Source organism: Argiope bruennichi, chromosome 8 (genome assembly GCF_947563725.1).
Source record: "Argiope bruennichi chromosome 8, qqArgBrue1.1, whole genome shotgun sequence".
In the NCBI taxonomy this organism is placed as follows: Eukaryota; Metazoa; Arthropoda; class Arachnida; order Araneae; family Araneidae; genus Argiope; species Argiope bruennichi.
Genome location: NC_079158.1, coordinates 69,346,210 through 69,366,464, shown reverse-complemented (window position 1 = coordinate 69,366,464; position 20,255 = coordinate 69,346,210). Strand labels below are relative to the sequence as shown.

Sequence of the window (20,255 nt, the reverse complement as noted above, 5' to 3'; positions counted from 1 at the left end):
GGTTGCCATGTCTGGAGAATATTACTTTTAACACAACAAAATGAAATAATATGTATGCTGCAGAAAAAAATTAGGTACATAAAAGCATATTATATAAAATGCAAAGAAATATTTTACATATAAATATCGCTTTTAAAATTCCATGACATGTTTCTGTTAAGGTGATGAATGTTTTTTTTTTAATTTTAAGAATTTGAAGTAGTTTATTTTTTATATTGATGATTTGCTGATTAACGAATTTTTGAGTGAAGATAAATTCTTTATTTGTAATCTTAAAGTAGACAATGTAGCCAAATATGACTATTAGTGTAGGGTTAGTAAAAATGGAGCCTTACACAATAGAAACACGTGATACCGCAAGATTTAAATTAAATAAAAAAAAACCGCATTCTTTTTTCTTTAAATTGTTATATATTTATTGAACCACAAATTGTACAGGATAGGGTTATATATATATAATGGCAAGAAGCCATTTGAATATAACACATAAGGAAAATGACTTCCACATCTTTCCTGGCACATATGCACTCTTTTGTCAAAATTTTCCATGACCATTTTGTATAAATGTGACTGAATTTTGCCAAAGCAACACTGAATTCCCTCCTTCAATACATGCGTGCTTGTTTGATGTTGGCATAGACCTTTGACTTCAAACAAGCCCATAAAAAGAAATCCAATGGTGTTGAATCACATGATGTAGGTGCTAATTCTCAAATTTTCGAACTGGTGCCACCATACTTTCAATATTTTTGAAATATTGTTGAATATTGAAAACACGTTGTTCTATTGTGCGACGCTCCATTTTTACATATCAGCTATCAAATAGTTTTTTAATAGGGTTTCCAACACTTTACTGCACAAATGGTGGTAAATTCAAATCTTTTATTTTGGGACACTATTTGTAAAAAGAAATTTTTAAAAACTTTTAGAGCATTAATGGGAATTTAATTATTCACAATACTATTCAACAAAGGTGAAAGAGGTTGAAAAGTAGTGAAAGGAAAAATACATCATTTTTCAAAGAATTTTAGATTTGATTTGATTTGATTTAAGGTTTATGAAAATGTCATATGTTTATCTGGCAATCTCATAATCCAACAAAATTCAGTTTAGACTTTAAATCTTTATTTTATACATCAAGTTTTTTGTAAACCGCTTTAAAAAAAATCTCTGCTTCAATCGGTATTGCTTTTTTGCCATCAAAAAGAAAAAAAAAAAGTTGGATCAGATTTTTTTTTTTCGTATTGAGAAGTCATTTTGGAAAAACTCACAACATCAACCAAACTGATTCCGCAGAATGGCAGTATATTTGAATTCAATACCGTTCCATAAAATCTAAAGCTACATAACCTTTACCCAAATGAATCCTTAAAACCAAGCAGACATATTTTGGAAAAATTCTTTTAGAGGTAAAAAAATAAAAAATAAATCGACAGATTCAGAAAAAAAACTCGAATTCCATCTTTCTTCATTATAAAAAGAAAAAAAGAAGTGGAAATACATTTCTCTTGAACAGATCTCCTATCGCGAGAAACAGAAATATTTCTATCGGCAAATGCATGGGCTTAGCTGAAAACAAAATACGCGAGCGAAAATATGTCGCTTTTTCATGTATAATGTAAAGTCATTGATCATAGTGTATCTCTGCAAATGATAATTCCGTCATTTATCATAACATCATCTGACATTTTAAGGAGGAAGAGAGGCCCGGAGTAAAGGATCCGTGGAAGTTTTCTTGACAGCACAGGGGTGGGGAGAGAGCTGGGTAAAAAGCGATCCATAAAAATTTAGAAATAAATGAAGTCTTTCCTATATGTTATAACATGGGCAACGATCTGTGTTTGAAGGATATGCGAATTTTGAAAAGGGCGCGTGCACAAATTTATATCGAACTTGATTTAAGGTGTATGTACACACTTAAAACTTCGAAAATCGTTCAAAATATCGAATATTTTTTTATTATTTAATAATGTTCTTTGATTCCTTAGCTTTCAAACGATACCACGATGTTGCCAATATTCCAAATATTTCTCGAGTTATAATTATTTTTCTTGAGGGGCTTTCATGGAAAACTCTAGTTACGGTGTTTTTAAAACTCATTTTATGAAGAATGATATTTTTCCACTATGTTGCTTCATTCAAACAATCATAACTCGACAATAAATGAACCAAATACAGTTATTTATATATCAAAATAATCTGTATGAAATAGCGGATGTTTTGTGCCTCAATCAAAGTTATATTTATAGAAATAAATTTTTAATAGCTGTTTAAAAGTGAAAATGACAGAAAAAATCTCGCTTTTTCTATTTATCGTTAATGAAAAAATCGTTAAAAAAAACTATATATTTTTATAACTTGATTGAGGCAGACAACATGAAGACTAATATTAGGCATCATTTCCAGCTAGAATTGTGTGTCTGTACAAATTAGAATTTAAGATATCTTGTTTCAAAAAAATAGGCTAATTAGCTCATTAAATATTATTTAATTAATTAATAATTAGTGTAATATGGTTGTTACTCACTGAAATGAGTTTAAACATATATTAATAACCTACTGTGAAAAAACTTTAAATTTAATTAAATTTTTTCATTTTTACTTAAAAATTATCAAGTTAAAATTTAAAAAAAAAATCTTCAAGTGTGTACGTACACCTTAAGGTATCTAAAATGAAACCTACTTATAATAAAGCTACGGTTTAAGACCATATAGACCATATAAAACCATATCTATTTATTAATAAATTATTTTTCCATTATATAAATCTCTCTCTCTCTCTCTCTGTTCGTATTCTACAACCCAGATCATACAACGAGAACTAACAAATTTGAAACATATATGCTTTGAAGGGTGAGAATGTGCACCTGAGATCAATTTTTTTAAAAATTATATTAGAATTTTAATTAATTAAAAATTAAACTGGATTTTGATTTTCTTCCCGATATAACTACTAAAAATAAACGTGGCATAAAAATAATTTTACTCTGTTTTAAACTCCCAAAATTATCTTTTCACTTTTTAGTCTAGATTTGATTAAATTTTAAATAAATATATTTCAAAAACAATATTTTTATTGCTGTTAATGAAATCCAATTTGTTTCAGAGTGTTATAAAATAGTTGATTACCTGATTTTCTTCCATTGTTGAAAGCTAAAGAAGGATTCTGTTTAATAAGTATGTTGTTTACAGGACAAAGTGGTTCGTACTCTACAACCCAGATCATACAACGAGAACTAACAAATTTGAAACATATATGCTTTGAAGGGTGAGAATGTGCAAATCAGATCGATTTAAAAATATATATATATTAGAATTTTAATTAATCAAAAATTAAACTGAATTTTGATTTTCTTCCCGATATAACTACTAAAAATCTTTCGGCACAAAAATAATTTTTATTCCGTTTTAAACTCCAAAAAATGATCTTTTCACTCTTTAGTCTAGATTTAATTTAATTTTAAATAAATATATTTCAAAAACAATATTTGGATTGTTGTTAATGAAATCCAATTTATTTCAGTGTGTTATTAAATAGTTGATTACTTGATTTTCTTACTGAAAGCTAAAGAAGGATTCTGTTTAATAAGTATGTTGTTTACAGGGCAAAGTGGTTGCAACACTGTTAAATTGAGAAAATGGACATTTACGCTTTTAATAATAGTAGGGTATTATTGAATTGGCATTCATTAAAAAAAAAAGAACATGTACACAATAAACAAATCGTATGTAAGGAAATTAAAATAATACAACTTTAATGTCTGAAAATTTGACGGAGTAATGGATAGTAAATAAAGTCCAAGTAATCTTGCTGGAATTAAACGAAGCCAACATTGGGGCCTAGCTGTGAATAAGCTAGTTTTTAAATAAAAATGGTTATTAAACGCAATTTCTTTAGTGGCCTTAGAAAAATAAATTAATCCAATTTACTATTTTATCTTAATTTATAATTCATCATTATAAATCCTCAGGAATGACGAAATCAGTTGTTTCTGAAATTCCTCACCAGGTGGTGCCATAGAATCATAAGCTATTTAGATTAATTGATTGACTGATAATTAAGTTCTGAAAATATTAAATCTCTATATAGTCACTGAGAATAGGCAAGCACAAACTTTCATAGGATTTTTTTTTATTCGGAAAAATCAATTGGAAAATTCCATGCTCGCGAACCTGAAGTAAGACACTAAATAAAAGTTTGTAACATGGAATTAAATTTGAAGTTGTCTGCATTTTAGATGTGCAAGAATTCTGTTTGATTGCAATAGTTTTATATAGGTGTTTCATCTATCGTTCAAGATATCGTTTTTAATTACAGTTTTCTTTGGAAATAATAATGGCTTCAATGAATTTACTGACGACATGTTAATAATACTATCTTAGAATAAAATCAAATCAAGTTCTTCAAAAATTTTTTACCAAATTCTTCAGTCTACCAGAAGTCTACCTCTCTTTTTGTCTATATACACGAGAATGATCATTCAAATGCTAGATATATGAAATTGAGAGTGATTGGTAGCTACCTATGTCCATAGAATACTAAAAAGCTACATTCCAGAAATAGAAAAATTGGTATGGTCTTTCCATTTAAATTACATTCTGTATGAAATTTTGACTTCGAATTGCATACATAGATTTTCTTGACTTTTGAATTAATTGCATACACAAATTTTCATACTGTATTACAAAGCAAAAGGACCGATTATTTTGAAAGAACACGGGAAAATCAAAGAAATAACACTTTCACTATTTTTTATTTTTTTTAAATTTTTTTTTGCTATCTTTATTTTAACATCAAGGAATCTTATAATAATTATTACAAGAATTAATGAGTGATTCATTCTCATTTCTTAATAGATAAATCAGTGAAATGATCAGAAATAAATTTTTTTTTTCTTGAATTCTGATATTCAGAATTCGAAAAACTGTGTCCCAAGGGCTTACTGAAGTCTTGGATACATGTAGAACTCGCATAATAAGTATGCTATTGTGCCAATCACAGTTCTGACATTGCTATAGTTTAGAAGATTGCACAGAAGAATGCGGAGAAGAGGATATTCTCCTTATTTGATCACGGTTCGAAGTTATCAGGCCTCTTCCAAACACCTCACATGTCCGTTCCTACAAAACTTGGTACTAATCTTACCATATTAAATTAAAACATAATTTCCTTATTCTGTATTTTTCCTAAAAATGTATCGGTAATCTCTGTGTATATTAGAAATTCTTAAACTAACAGATCTCGACTCCAAATTTGATTTGAATTCTTAACAAATTAGTTTGAATGTTCGCTTCTCAACTTTTTCTTGTATTAACCAATCATAGCGTGCTCACTCCGTTCGTTTCTTCTTGTTAGTATTTATATTGCCAAGGCGTTACGATGGAGCGCCAGACCCCTCTAGTTAGTTACATGCCTGGGAAACGCAACAAGCACGTAGCACTTACTGACGCGTCTTGTGATTCGTAATGTTGTGAGGGAAGAAGAGTATATATATATATATACATAAAGCAGACATCTTATTTCTATCGTCTGGAACTAATAGTTGATATATAATTATACTTTTAAAATTGGATCCATGTTAGAATGTACATGTACATGTTAGAATTTCCTACATGCTTATACGTTTAAAATTTTATACGTTTAAATATTGTTGATTTATACTTTTAATATTTGATACGAGTTAATATGTTTAAAATTTGATTCATACTTATGATTTTAAGTGTTTATACATTTAACATTTGATACATGTTTCTAGGCTTAAAATTTGATACGTATTGGTGCATTTAAAATGTGACACCTATTTATGCTTTTAAATATTGATAATTTAAATGTTTAAAATTTGATTCTTGTTTATACTTTTAAGTGCTTATACATTTAACATTTAATATAATTATTTTAATTTTAATTTATCACTTATCATGAATTTGCATAATATTTTCTTATTTATTTTCCAGTTTCAAAGCAGGTGTAATATTTCCTCCATGAGGTAGCCATGTCGAATAAAGAAGAGTTAAATAATTCTTGCATAAAAAGACAGAAAATTCCAAATTATTGCTGACATTCCTTCGATTTTTGTTTCAATTTATTAAAAAAAACTTCAAAGACTAAAACAATTTAAAATACATTACTCCGATAAGAAAAACAAATTCTGGTGATTACATAAATTATAATCATACTTGTAATGTAATATGCAAATAATCGGCAGATTACATAACGTGCATAAACCGTTGTTTCAACTGATTGATCACGAAATAGGTCCCCCCCCTTGTTGAATCTGTTGAGAATTGAAAACGAAAGGATTTGACCTTGAACTGGGAGCCTATTGAATCAAAGCAGTAAATGGGATTTTGATGAAAGTTCTTGGAAGAAAGTTGGATCTTTTGTTGGAGAGGCAATTAACTAATCGAGCTTTAATGAAGACTGACACTTTATCGACTTTCTTCGTATCTTTTATATTTTCATATTGTATGTAACGAGAATTATTTGGCATCGCTGTATTTATATCATTAATGAAAAATGAAAACATTCGCATATTTTAAAACAGAAACTATTCAACTAAATTAAATATGAAAATTTTTTTTGATGTATTCATCAGTTGGATAATGGTATCTTGTGAATCGCAGTCTCTGCAATAATGCATTTTGACGTGACTTAAATTTTGAATCTTTCAATTAATTTTAAGCAGATGATTTATTATCTAATAAAAAATAATGAAATTTCGGACATGTCCTTGATGCGTTAAAAAAAATCGGAACGAAACAAATCAATAATTTTAAATTGATTTTAATTCAAAAATTTCTAAAAAATTTCTTAATTATATTGTTTGATATTCATACCACCGTTTATAAAAATGTTTACAACTATTTTGCAACTATAAAGAAAATAAAGAAAATGCAAGAAAAAATTATATTCACGTGTATGGAAGCTATTTTCATATATATTAAAGAGAACAAATTATTATTTTTCCCCCCTTATTCTTCACACGGATTGTGGTATCATATGAATCGCAGGCTCTGTATTACTATATTTTCATGTAATAAATTTTGAATTTTTCAATTAATTTTAAGCAGATGATTTATTATCTAATAAAAAATAATGAAATTTCGGACATGTCCTTGATGCGTTAAAAAAATCGGAACGAAACAAATCAATAATTTTAAATTGATTTTAATTAAAAAATTTCTAAAAAATTTCTTAATTATATTGTTTGATATTCATACCACCGTTTATAAAAATGTTTACAACTATTTTGCAACTATAAAGAAAATAAAGAAAATGCAAGAAAAAATTATATTCACGTGTATGGAAGCTATTTTCATATATATTAAAGAGAACAAATTATTATTTTTTCCCCCTTATTCTTCACACGGATTGTGGTATCATATGAATCGCAGGCTCTGTATTACTATATTTTCATGTAATAAATTTTGAATTTTTCAATTAATTTTAAGCAGATGATTTATTATCTAATAAAAAATAATGAAATTTCGGACATGTCCTTGATGCGTTAAAAAAATCGGAACTAAACAAATCAATAATTTTAAATTGATTTTAATTAAAAAATTTCTAAAAAATTTCCTAATTATATTGTTTGATATTCTTACCACCGTTTATAAAAATGTTTACAACTATTTTGGAACTATAAAGAAAATAAAGAAAATGCAAGAAAAAATTATATTCACGTGTATGGAAACTATTTTCATATATATTAAAGAGAACAAATTATTATTCCCCCCCCCCTTATTCTTCACATGGATTGTGGTATCATATGAATCGCAGGCTCTGTATTACTATATTTTCATGTAATAAATTTTGAATCTTTCAATTAATTTTAAGCAACTGATTTATTATCTAATAAAATAATAATTAGATTTCTGACTTGTCATGATGCATTAAAAGAAATCGGAGCCTGAGAAAATATTAATTTTGAATTAATTTTAATTAAAAACATAAAATAAAATTTCTGAATAAATTTTCTAAATTATATTTTTTGATTTCCTTACTACTGGTTATAAAAAATTAAGTAACTGTTTCGATTCTTTAAAGAACAAGTAGAAAACATTCTTAAAGAACAAGAAGAACAAGAATAAAATACATTCATATATATATGAATACTATTTTTATGTATATTGACGAAAAAAATGTTCAGCATTTTTAATTAATTTTTATTGATTATTAGTTTTTCTACTTTTATTTATTTACTTTAAATTTTATGCACCCACAAAATTTTCTTGCAATAGAAAACATTTAAAACTTGGCATCTGTTATCTCAGGAATTGTATTTTAGTGTACCTTCTTCGCTTCACAAACTGTATAAAATCTTTTATTTCTTCGAGTTTGCAGCAACAGGAAATCGAAACTGTGTTCTGAAAGACTTAAATAAAGAAGTTTCCCTTTGTCTACGAAAAATTGTTGATATTTTTTTTTTGTTTCTCTTGAAGATATTGAATTAAAAGATGCATTAGATTGTTGATTAATTACAATTTTATGTACCGAATTTTATTTACTACCGAAAATCACTTTTATACTTTTATTTATTTCTCTGGTTCTTACAGTGAATAATTTTTCATTTTTCAAGTACTTAAGATACAGCTTGAAGTAGAAGAGAAATATATGTTTCACAAAAAACCATGATGGAATAAAGAAAAACCGAGTTTTCTTTTAGGGGGAATAATTAAAGTAGAAGCTGATGATGAGATTTTAAATGCAAAATATCAGAAAGTCCACCTACCACATCCCAGTAAAAAGTCTGTAATTTTATTAAATTTAACCTTTACATTACGGCCGGAAGAAAATATAAAATAGCCTCTTAAAACGGGCGGTGAAACAGAGATACGCTTTCTCTGCTATTCCTTTATCGTTCAGAAGTTAAATTTTTTACCGCATTCCTCAATACCAATGACTATCATCAATTTACCTATCACAAGTTACGGTCACTGAATTGGAGTATAAAACAAAACGATCAGCCAGGTGATAAAAACATAGACAGATTACTTCATTGGTGATGGGGGGGGGAGGTGAATTTTAAGCACTCTTATTCTAACATAGCAGTTATGTTACTAAATAGGCAATTCTTCAAGTATCTGAAAAGGAAAATCCACATCTGTTCCAACATACAGATTAACATCTCTGTATTGTTAAAAGAGGGCTTTGTATAGACGTTCGACTGCGAATTTGAAGTTCCAGAACCCAAAAGAATACGGGGAACCAAACAGTAGCTCCCTCTAACTCACAAAGTATTGGCTTTGAGTTGTGGGGGAGGAGGTGGAAGCGAAAAGTGAAACGACACTGCCCCCCCCCCCCCCGTGTGTATGAAGATGAATGATTCGGGAGACCCTAGCAGACGTTCCCGTGTCATCCATTTCCATAAGATCTGGGTTCTCCGATGACGGCCCACAATATTCCGCGGAGACGTAACGAAGACGGATCGCCGAATTGCGGATTTTCAACTTCCCCGCACACCCCTCAAGTGTTGCTCTAAACATGAGTGATGACGAATCGCGCCGGGTCGGCGGACGCTCTAATAATAATAAAATAGGGTGGCCCGCTCAGTTTGCCTTCGACACAAGGGGTGGTGCAAAATTTTTGGTGGCGTTTCTTTGCTTTTTAGGAATTGTGGCCACAGTGACAACTATATTCAAGGAATAATACTGTCTTAGAACGAATGGTTTGAACGCAAATTGGATTTCATTTTTAGATCAAATAATTAGTTAAAAGTCCTAAAATTATTCTCATACATCCGGTACAAGAAAAGGCAGTAAAGGGTTTTAACAAAAGTATTAATATTTGTCCTAAAATTATTCTCATACATCCTGGACAAGAAAAGGCAGTAAAGGGTTTTAACAAAAGTATTAATATTTGTCCTAAAATTATTCTCATACATCCGGGACAAGAAAAGGCAGTAAAGGGTTTTAACAAAAGTATTAATATTTGTCCTAAAATTATTCTCATACATCCGGGACAAGAAAAGGCAGTAAAGGGTTTTAACAAAAGTATTAATATTTGTCCTAAAATTATTCTCATACATCCGGGACAAGGAAGGGCAGTAAAGGGTTTTAACAAAAGTATTAATATTTGTCCTAAAATTATTCTCATACATCCGGGACAAGAAAAGGCAGTAAAGGGTTTTAACAAAAGTATTAATATTTGTCCTAAAATTATTCTTGCACATCTGTGGTAGCAAATGCATTAGCGTACTGTATTAAAAAATGATGAGTTTCTCTTCAATTGCTCTCTAACATCGGTAGAAACTAAAGTAGTAACATGCAGCATTAAAATTCTTAATTTTTTTTTTCAGAATTATCTTCACATATCCATAACATAACAAAAACATTAATGTTTTAAAAATTCTATGACAACGAATACAATAAGATGTTATATTAAAGTTTTTGAATTTGTTCTAAAATTATTGTTGCATATGGGTAGCAGCAAAGTCTATCTTCATCATTAGTAGAATCTGGTTTGGAAGAATCTGGTCTTCATCTCTGGTGGATAGTTTTTGAATGAAGAAGAATTTGTAAAGATTTGAACTTCGAAAATCTGATCAGAAATTAGCTGCTTTAAAAATTCTGACTTAGTCCAAAAATTTTCCTTGCTAATCCTTGTCAACAAAGATAGTAAGGTGTAATATTTAAATTCATGAATCTGTCCTAAAATTATACTTGCACATACGTGACAGCAAAGTCTAAATAACGAAATCTGGTCTTCAACACTGGTGGATAATTTTTGAATGAAGAATTGATAAAGATTCAGACTTTTGATCAAGAATGAGACAGAATTGGTCATCCATTCACCGACGTGTTAGAATAGTAAATACTTACAGTTCATTGAAGACTTCGATTCTTATTGTAGTTTAATTGGATTAAAGTCCCTTTTTAAAACTGCATGACATCTATTGCACCATAATTTTAAACAAATAATTAGTTGCCAGTACCAACTTTTGAAAGGAATATAATTTAAGCATTTCCACTTACAAAAACATTTGTTGCTGACTGAAAACAGAAATAAAACTCTTTAATAAATATTTCTTGAAATGTTAATGGTTCATGGACGTGTCCCTTCCTGTTGCATCCTAGTTAAGCCTACATATGATAAGTCAAGAGTCAATTACAATCTGGCGTAGACCCTTCCGTCGCAATGCCCACTAGACAGCAACTGTCCAATTGGTTGAAGATCCGCCATATATACTGTGTAACTTCCCAGATTTTGGGTTATGTATTAGCGATCCATCAAAATCCATACAGTATTATCACTATCAGAATTTCAAATGGCTAATCAAAAAATGATAACGTACTATAACTTTGGTATTGTCATTTATGTTTATGTTTACTTTACATGTGATAACACTATTCTGAGACAGAATTATTAGATCCTGCCATCACACACTTTTGCAATTATCTGAAATATATGTGAATAAAGCATTCATTAATTTTAATGTTGTGGTCCAATGACTTCCAGTCATTATGGCTTGGAAATTTAGAAAGTGAGATGCTGTGGATAATCTTTGGTATCTGGCATCCTGTTAAAGATTATGAAGTGTGCACATCTTATGTTCTGAGATGGAAAACTTGAATTCAAAACTATTTAAGCTATGTGCATTGACCAAAAATAAGATCATGTATGTAAAATTTTGATGTTGAAAAAACAAAGTCAGCGATCTCTTGTGGCAGCTTCTGCAATTTGAGCAACTAAAAGTAATTCAAATTCCCTGTAATTTAAAAATATTTTGTTATGAATTCATGACAAATGCATTAAACCAAATTGCCTTTTGCATATCATAAATATCCATTTGATTATATCTTTTTGTCCCTACTATTATTTGCAGTTGATGCCCGAAGAAAAAAAAATTACGTTCATATATATAGGCTACCAATATTTTTAAATCCGAAATAAGATAGCAAACTTTTCTTTTGAAAAGTGATTTTAATGCAATTAATGAGCAATTAAATCTTGTTGGACTAAGTGAACATTAAGATATAATTTTAGAGTAAATTCTAGAAGTGAAATAACACAAAATAAATTAAACTATGTTTCTAGCTGGCATTGACATAGGTCACTAGTATCATATTATATAAAAATAGACTGTTTATTTTTTTAAATTTTCTGATTTCTTGTGTATTAGAAAAAATGCAATCCAACAATGTGTTTCGCATTAATTGCCACTTATCGACAACTTGCCTTTTAGCCTTTTACCAACAGTTTGAAGATTCTTCGAACTTCTGTTGGCTGTTGCCTTCTTAGGTAAAAGTTGGATAGTCAATGAGTATAACAGTCAGTCACAAAAATATCTATTTATATGGCTTAGTTCTGTGGTAATGGGGTAACTGGCTGTAAGTAAAAAAAATCAACAAAATTCAACAATTGATAGAAAACTGAAGTTTTAAAACCTATAAAATATAATTAATTCACTAAAAAAGAATTCTACCTCATAGACCCGAAAGATAGAGCTTTAAATGCATATATTTAAATTCTGTTACGAATTTTCTTTGATTAAATTCTTCAATACGTCACATTTCCGTATATATCAAATAAAATCCCTAAAATGTCAAGAAAGAAAAAAAATGCAATTCTGAGTAATTAGCTGTCAAACATTTCATAAAAAAAAAAATACGACTTTTTGGAATAATTACTCTTTATTATATCTTTTTCTCCTTTGCTCAGGAATAATGTAACTGAACAATGAGCTACAGATTATTCTCTGAAAATATTCCCAATTTTTCCTTATTCTCTCGAATTTGGAGCACTCAGAAAGCAATCAACCCAAATGTCAAACTGCCAATATTGACAACGTCGGGAAAACAAATAAAAATCCTCGAATATACCTTCAGCACGCTTTTTACTTGTCAATTTACTGTCAACCTAATCGTCATTTCCTGGTAGAACTCGAATCGCTTAGCGTCAAATCATATCTGCTTCATGTCCATGAAAGTAGGTAGTACCTGCCACTCAACGATATGCCGCCAACAGAACTTGTCTGTTGAAACTTGATAACAGCAGACAATTTCATTGCGATTATTTCTCTTCGTTGACGTTTCTTTGTGTATATCCTGTCGGGACAATGAAATGTCAAGCTTGTTCGAAGTCACTCTTATTAGAACACCAAGTTAGACAACCTAGATGACAAGATGTCTGGACCGTTGTACTTGTTGGTCTGCAGAGTAGAGGTGAATTGTGGCATTTGCGTTTTCCCTCCGGGTTAAAAGCGGCCTTTCGAAATGGTACAGGCAGATCAGAGATCGCCTCTGATTATTTGCTATTTGGGATTGATACCGGAGCTCAGCGGTATCCTTTAATCTTTGAGGATATTTTACGATTGACCTTCACAGTATTATGGTCAGATTATATCGCTTCCCGATAGATGAATTAAGTAGATAATGGATTTTATATACATTTTGTGTTACAATGAATTATTACTATTATAAGCTGGAAGTTCTTGATAAATGTGTAATTTAATAGTGAGGATTATAAAGCTTATCAAAATTCATTGTATTAATCATTCTTTTATCAGAATAAATCCAAGACCAACATTAATTAAGTAGTTCATACTTCAATGAGTTTTCATAAGTCGGTGCTAATCTGGGATTTAAACACATTAACCTGTCTTAAATGTTGTAATTTATCGCCGTAAACAATATTTACTATTTCAGAGAATTATAAGATTGTTAAGCCAATTGCGAAAGCTGTCTTAGTAAGATTTGATTTATATTGTCTAAAGGAGTCACGCATCATTATAAAAAGCAGTAAAAATGATAGCATGAAACATTAAAAAAATGATTAAGGAAATGATAGTATAGAAAACGAAGTGTTAACGGAGTTATTTTGATTGATTTTCTTTTCTTTAAAGTGTTTAACATTTAGATTCAATGATGGATATAAGGTTAACAAATGTATTTCAAATTTAGAAAATAATCCAATTAAAGTTTTAAAAAATTAAAAGCCTGCTTTTAAAACTGTATTAAAGAGCAAAAACTTTTGCTTTAATTTTTTTTAATATAATTATAAGATTATTAAATCAATTGAGAATGTGTATTAGTGGGATTTGTTTTATATTTTCTGAAGGATTCATTAAAAAAAGCAGTAAAAACGATATAATGAATCATTAAAAAATGATTAAGAAAATGCAAATGAACCCAAAGAAAGGTTTACGGAGTTATTTTGATTGATTTCTTTTTTTAAAAAAGATTTTTTAATATTTAAATTCAATAATAGACATTATATTAATAATTGTATTTCAAAATTAGAAAGTAATTCAATTTAACTTCTTAAAAATTAAAAGCATTCTTTTAAAGCTGTATTAACTATAAATCTTTTGTTTTAATTATTTTTTAATTTTTAATCTTGAGATCTGATTTTATTTTTTGAAACTCACTAACAGATGGTACCACTGGAATCAAAATTTAATTTAATAAATTATTAATTGATAATTGTATTTTGACTTCCTAAAAATAAATTATTTTCATTGAGGATACTCAATGTACAAAATTTAAATTCAGGCTCAGGAAGTGAGAGCAAAATTAATTTAAAATTCCGCATGAAAGCTGCAGGAAACAACAGAAGTCAAATAAAAGTAATGGAAAAATAACAGTGAGGTGAAATTAAAAGTTAAAAAGTAAAAGTAGGAAAAATAAAAGTTTTTGTTACGGCGATTGATAGTACCGTTAATCATAAAAAAATAACTAGGTTTTTCAATTTTTTTTTCTGTTTTATATGTTTTTGTTATTTTTAAACCTTTCATAGAACAGTGGATTTTTAAAGGTTTCCTGTGCATTCCTTTTCTGTGTTTCTTATGTCACAAATTCTGTATCTTTTAATTGTAAACCTTTCTCTGTATTTATATTTGTACAGTTTAAATCTAGACCCTAAAGATTAAAAACAAACAAACAGGAAAGCAGATTTTGCTTAAACAGTAAACAATATTGAAATTTTTAAAATCTTACAATGGAAATTTTGTAGCAATTTTTTTGCTGTCACTTTCAACATTCCTCATTTATATCTGAAGTACAATATTCTTCATCGATAGAAAATTTGTTTTTTTGGAATAAGTTTTTTGTTGAATAAAAAAAAAACAGGTATGAGTAGGAAACATTTTTCAAAAGAAAAGTAAAAAACAATGGGCAAGAAAACATTACAAATTATTTAATTATTTTTTTATTTTTCTATCAAACAATAAATAATCGAATATTTTTTTTAAAAAACAAAATAAGCGCTTTAATATTTTTGTGATCTTACCTGCAATAATATTTGATACCGGCTTCTCCGTTATTTGCTAATATGCCATTTTCTTCATTTTGATTTATAAAATATTTTATATTTTCAGATTTGGACGGCTTTAGTCTAGACAAAAAAAATTAAGGAAAGTTGAAAAATCAATTCTCAATGATTTCACTCAGATTATTACAAAACTTTCATTCTTTGTCAGCAAATTTCCTTGGTATTTTTATATATTTCTATGACAATTTTGTAACCTTTTGTTTCTATAATTTTTTTTTCTTCATTTAGAATTTTGAGGCTTATAATAAAAGATAAATCGGCGGAATTTTGGAAATCTTCAGTAATAATCATATTATTTTATTCGCTGACTATAAATAAACGAACATTCTTTGGAAGGCTTGTGAAAACATTTTTTAGAAACTTGAATGTGTTGCCACGGCTATTTTGCAAAATTTTAACCAATGAAGTATTTTCTAAATGTAAAATTCTTCCATCTGTCAACGAAAGACGAAAAAGAGTAATTTTACAATTTGTATTTTTCATAATTTGTAGTTATTTTTCTTATTCTATCTACTATCAGAATTATAAATGAACGCATTTTTTTTTGCTAGTATAAACGTATTTGTCATTTTTAATGTTTTTTCAATTTCGTAATATTTTGATCAATACAAATTTTTCAATATTTATAATTCTGAGGTTTATAATAGAAAAGAAATCAGAGAAATTTTATAAATTATAAATATTTATTAACATGTAACTTCTCCTGTAGACTATTAATAAATGCATCTGCCCCAATTGAAACATTTTTATTATTTGTGCGATGTTAACATTGATTTTTTTTTTGTAATAATTTTCGATTCCAGTTTCTGTATTACTCGCTAATGTATCGGATTGGGCATTTTGATTTGTTAAAATTTTGCACCGTTAGAATTTCAACCTAAGAAGGGAAGAAATACCAAGAAACGTTTTGTTTCATTATGTTATATCTTAGATTACAAATTAACGCAAACTCTTTTTGTCTTTGCGTGCATCTTTGGTATTTTTAGTGGCAATTTCTCAACAATTTGACAAATAAAAAAATTTCTATAACAAGAATTCTCTATAAAAGAACAACAAATCACGGGAATGTTACAAACCGTAAAGCTCAGTTATTTTGTTTTTTCGCCTTCTGATTGTTAATGAACGCGCTTTTTTTAACATTCCATCACGGTATTTGATTCTAACCAGATGATATACCGTCTTCAGAGTACTTTGAATACATATATTTTGTCGCTGCATTCCGAAAAAGAGGAAAATAAAAGATGTAACATTCATAACATGCCACAGGAAATGCATATCAAGAAAGCAACATGACATCTTTATTCTTGCAATAAGTACAAAACATGTCTGCTCGAATCAGGTGAAGGTCAAGACAGTGCTAGTGGAGAGAAAATTTGAATGTTAAATGAGATATATAAACATCTCGCCGTGACATTTATGTTTGTCATATCACACTTTTCGCTTAAAATGTCTACTGTACAATCCACAGAGAGTTATTTACAGCTTCTAAGAAACACACTGCAAATGGTAATGATACGAATGTGTGCAACCTGTTGCGAAGGTCAGGTCTTTTTTTTTTAAAGTCATAACTAAAAATAACGTCAAGATTGCAAGATATTTTATAAATATTCTGAATGACAATTAAATTAGATTTGTGTGTATTTTTGTTCAACATTCGTTATTTTTCAGATGGAATATCAATTAGATAATATGCTTAATTAATGAAGCTAAAGCTAAAAGAACAGCTCTAAATTTTTACAATCTTAGTAAAGGTATAAGGAAAGGACTATTCAGAGCCGAATTTCCAATTAGGCAGCTACCTAGGAAGTGAGGCTGAGAACAGGCCACCAAGAAGTCGATTAAAATATTGTATTTTCTTTGTTTTCAAAGAGATGTTTTAAAAATAAATTATTATATAATATTAGGATAATATTAAGCAAAATATTAGGATAATCTTGAATATGAAGCAGAATTAACCAAGATCCTTTTTGCTTCGAAGCATTCAATTAGATATTAGGATATTAATAAAATTGTACATTTAATTTAATAATATTGAGATCAAGCATGGATATCAAACAGTGTGGTGTCATAATAAATCGATAAATAAATGTGCATGTATATATATATATATATATATATATATATATATATATATATATATATATATATATATATATATATATATATATATATATATATATATATATATATATTCATGAAGTAAAAAAAAATCTATCAACTAAAAATAAAAATAAAATATTAACATGTTGAAAATTGCTGAAATTAAATTGACCATCTTATTAAAAGAAGGGCCTCTTGAAGTGCATAGTCTAGCCCCGAAAAATACCACTGGGATTAATCATTTATTTTTCGTCCTTTCCAATATCAATATTGATTGGTATTTGGTCTTAAAATCGTTAAGTAAACAAATAAACTCCAATAATTGGCGCCGAGAAAAATCTGCTGCTCCCTTTTCCTGCCCATCTTTCGTAACGCAACTGCAATGAGGGAATATTTATTGGGAGACTTTGGGTTAAAATTTCCGAACTTGTCTTTGCTAAAATAATAATAACAATAATTTAATCTAATTATCACTGTCCCAAGTAGGAGTTAAAAAAATAAAAAATAAGGAAATTCAGCTAATGCATTAATTGTAAAAATTTAAAAAGTCTAATTTTCTGAATAGCTCCTGGAGCTGAAATCGGAACTCTGTTATTGCAAAAAAATGTTTGTTTTTACTTGGAAGTGAAAAAAAAAAAAATCAGAAGAACGGATTGCTGCCTTCCTCGTCAACTGACCGCGGTTCAAGACTATTAAATATACTCTTATTCATACCAACCTTGAAATTAGGATTCTAATATAAGAAAGGGTGATTATTTTATCAAGCAAAAATAAGCTTAACAATATAAAATTAACTTTGATTAATTATTAATGATTTTTTAAACAACTTTTGATTTACCATTTCTGCATCTACACAGAGCTCATCGAAATAAACTTAGCGATATCGCGCATCGCTTTGCATTAAACTACTATGTTAGAAATGCGGTTAAACGATAAATCATTACTATCATAAATCAAGACTATTTTGACTTATCCTCTAATACCATATTAGTAATACTATTTTCCAAAACTGTAGCCTCTACGTAATTAAGAGCAATATTCTATACTCAATACAGTACAAAATAACCAAGGGCTGACAACAGGAATTAAAATCTTGATAAAAACTCCGAAATTTCTTCACTTAAAATTACATTTTTCCCCCCTCCTAATCAAATTTCGATCAAATTGATTGATCAATAATTCCTGAAATCAAATTGATATGTTTGTTACTAATCCTAAATATCATGAAGCAGCATACTCAGTGGAATTATTATATTTATAAAATAGATGTCTAGTTATAGATAGTTTCTAATTCCGCGAATTTTTGCTATCTTCATTAAAAATTATGATATCTCTTTTTGGAAATTATACTATAACTGTTTTTAAAGTAACAGAGTTTCAGTTGAATATTTACAATATAAATCCAACAATTTCCATTTTTAACACGATATTAGTTGTTAATCAATTCTGAATCCAATACTGGCAAATAATTTTGAGCATTTATTAAAAAAAAATATTTATTTTCATACTGTAACAAATGGACAATTAAAATTTGACTGCCAAAAATTTCATAATGGAATATGATATTCTTCGATGATTCATTCACCAATTAATTTCAATATTTTGAGTTGATTTTTTTATTTATTTCCTCCAAATACGTATAAAACACGTATAAATCAAATGAAATTCTTAAACAAATTTAAGCAATATTTTAAACTAAACATCAGATTGAAATTTTTTCCTACTTTTGAGGCTTTCCCTTAATTTTATTCTTGTTTTTAAACATTTAATAATCTTTTTATTTACGCTGAAAATAGGTACAAGCGGATACAAATTTTGCCAATACCTAATGCTTGTTATATCAACAATAGTGTTACAACACTAATATTACGAATTAATAGTTCATATTAATTTAATCATTTATTGATCAATTGAATTAGTTATTAATGAACAAAAAAATCATACCTGTCATATCAATTTAATTATAAAAAATTACTTACCGCTTTTTACAATCGAATTTCCCCGAATCGGAGCCAAAATTTCCATCGCGCAGACTAGAAACTCAAAAACAAGCCGAGTAAGACAAGTAACGCCATCTAGTGACCAAAATATTCCGCAAACTGCGAATGTGAGTTTCAAACAGGTTTTGTTGACTGACCTCTGGTGTCTAACAAGGCATGTATATTTTCTTGTCCTTTCTTAACATGACAGTTTTATCGATAATTTGATCTCGTGAACTTCAACAGCAGAATAATTAATAACGTCTGGGGGCCGTGTATAAAGACCGACGATTCATCAACCTTCGTTATGGTAGAACATCCCTATTATATTTTCGCAATTATCCTGTTCAATTTCAATAAAGCGAAATAAGTAACTTGTTTTAAATGGTCTTAACCTGTAAGAGATGAAGAAGACGTAATCAGTCAGTAAGGTTTTTGCTTTGGCGAGATTTATTTATTTTTAATTTTTGCTACGCATGAATAATGATGTGTCCGGTGCACAATCTTACTTCGTTAGTTTTTTTTTAAGCCAACTGCCAGACATGAGAAGATAACTCGGTTCCATAAATCAGTTAGTAGTGTTTCAGGTGATAGGCAATTGAAAATAAAACTTAAGTAGCTAGTCTGTAGAATAGTATGAAGAAAGGTGGTCAAAGAACTAAGAAAAAAAAATAATAAACTCGTAGATTTAGGAAAGGAAATAGATGAAAGAATGAAAAAAATATGAAATATGTCTTTAATTCTTACAGAAAACAAACAAACAATAACTTAAGTATAGAGATTTAAAATGAAAAAAAAAAAAAAAAATCAACATGTGCAGAAGTGTATATTTTCATTCCAAGTTTTTTATTCTTTGAAACAAGATTTCCATTACAAATTATTTTGAAATGAAAAGTGCATTTTTA

The 20,255-nt window shown here is 28.5% G+C and overlaps 1 long non-coding RNA gene across 1 annotated transcript in view; it reads right to left on the bottom strand.

The window, feature by feature from the left end:
- Positions 1–19,730, bottom strand: part of LOC129981431 (uncharacterized) — a 39,527-nt gene extending 19,797 nt beyond the window's left edge. The window contains exon 1 of the long non-coding RNA XR_008785315.1: positions 19,351–19,730. This is a non-coding gene — a long non-coding RNA (uncharacterized LOC129981431). The remainder of the gene's footprint in view (positions 1–19,350) is intronic.
- Between the last annotated feature and the right edge of the window lie 525 nt (positions 19,731–20,255).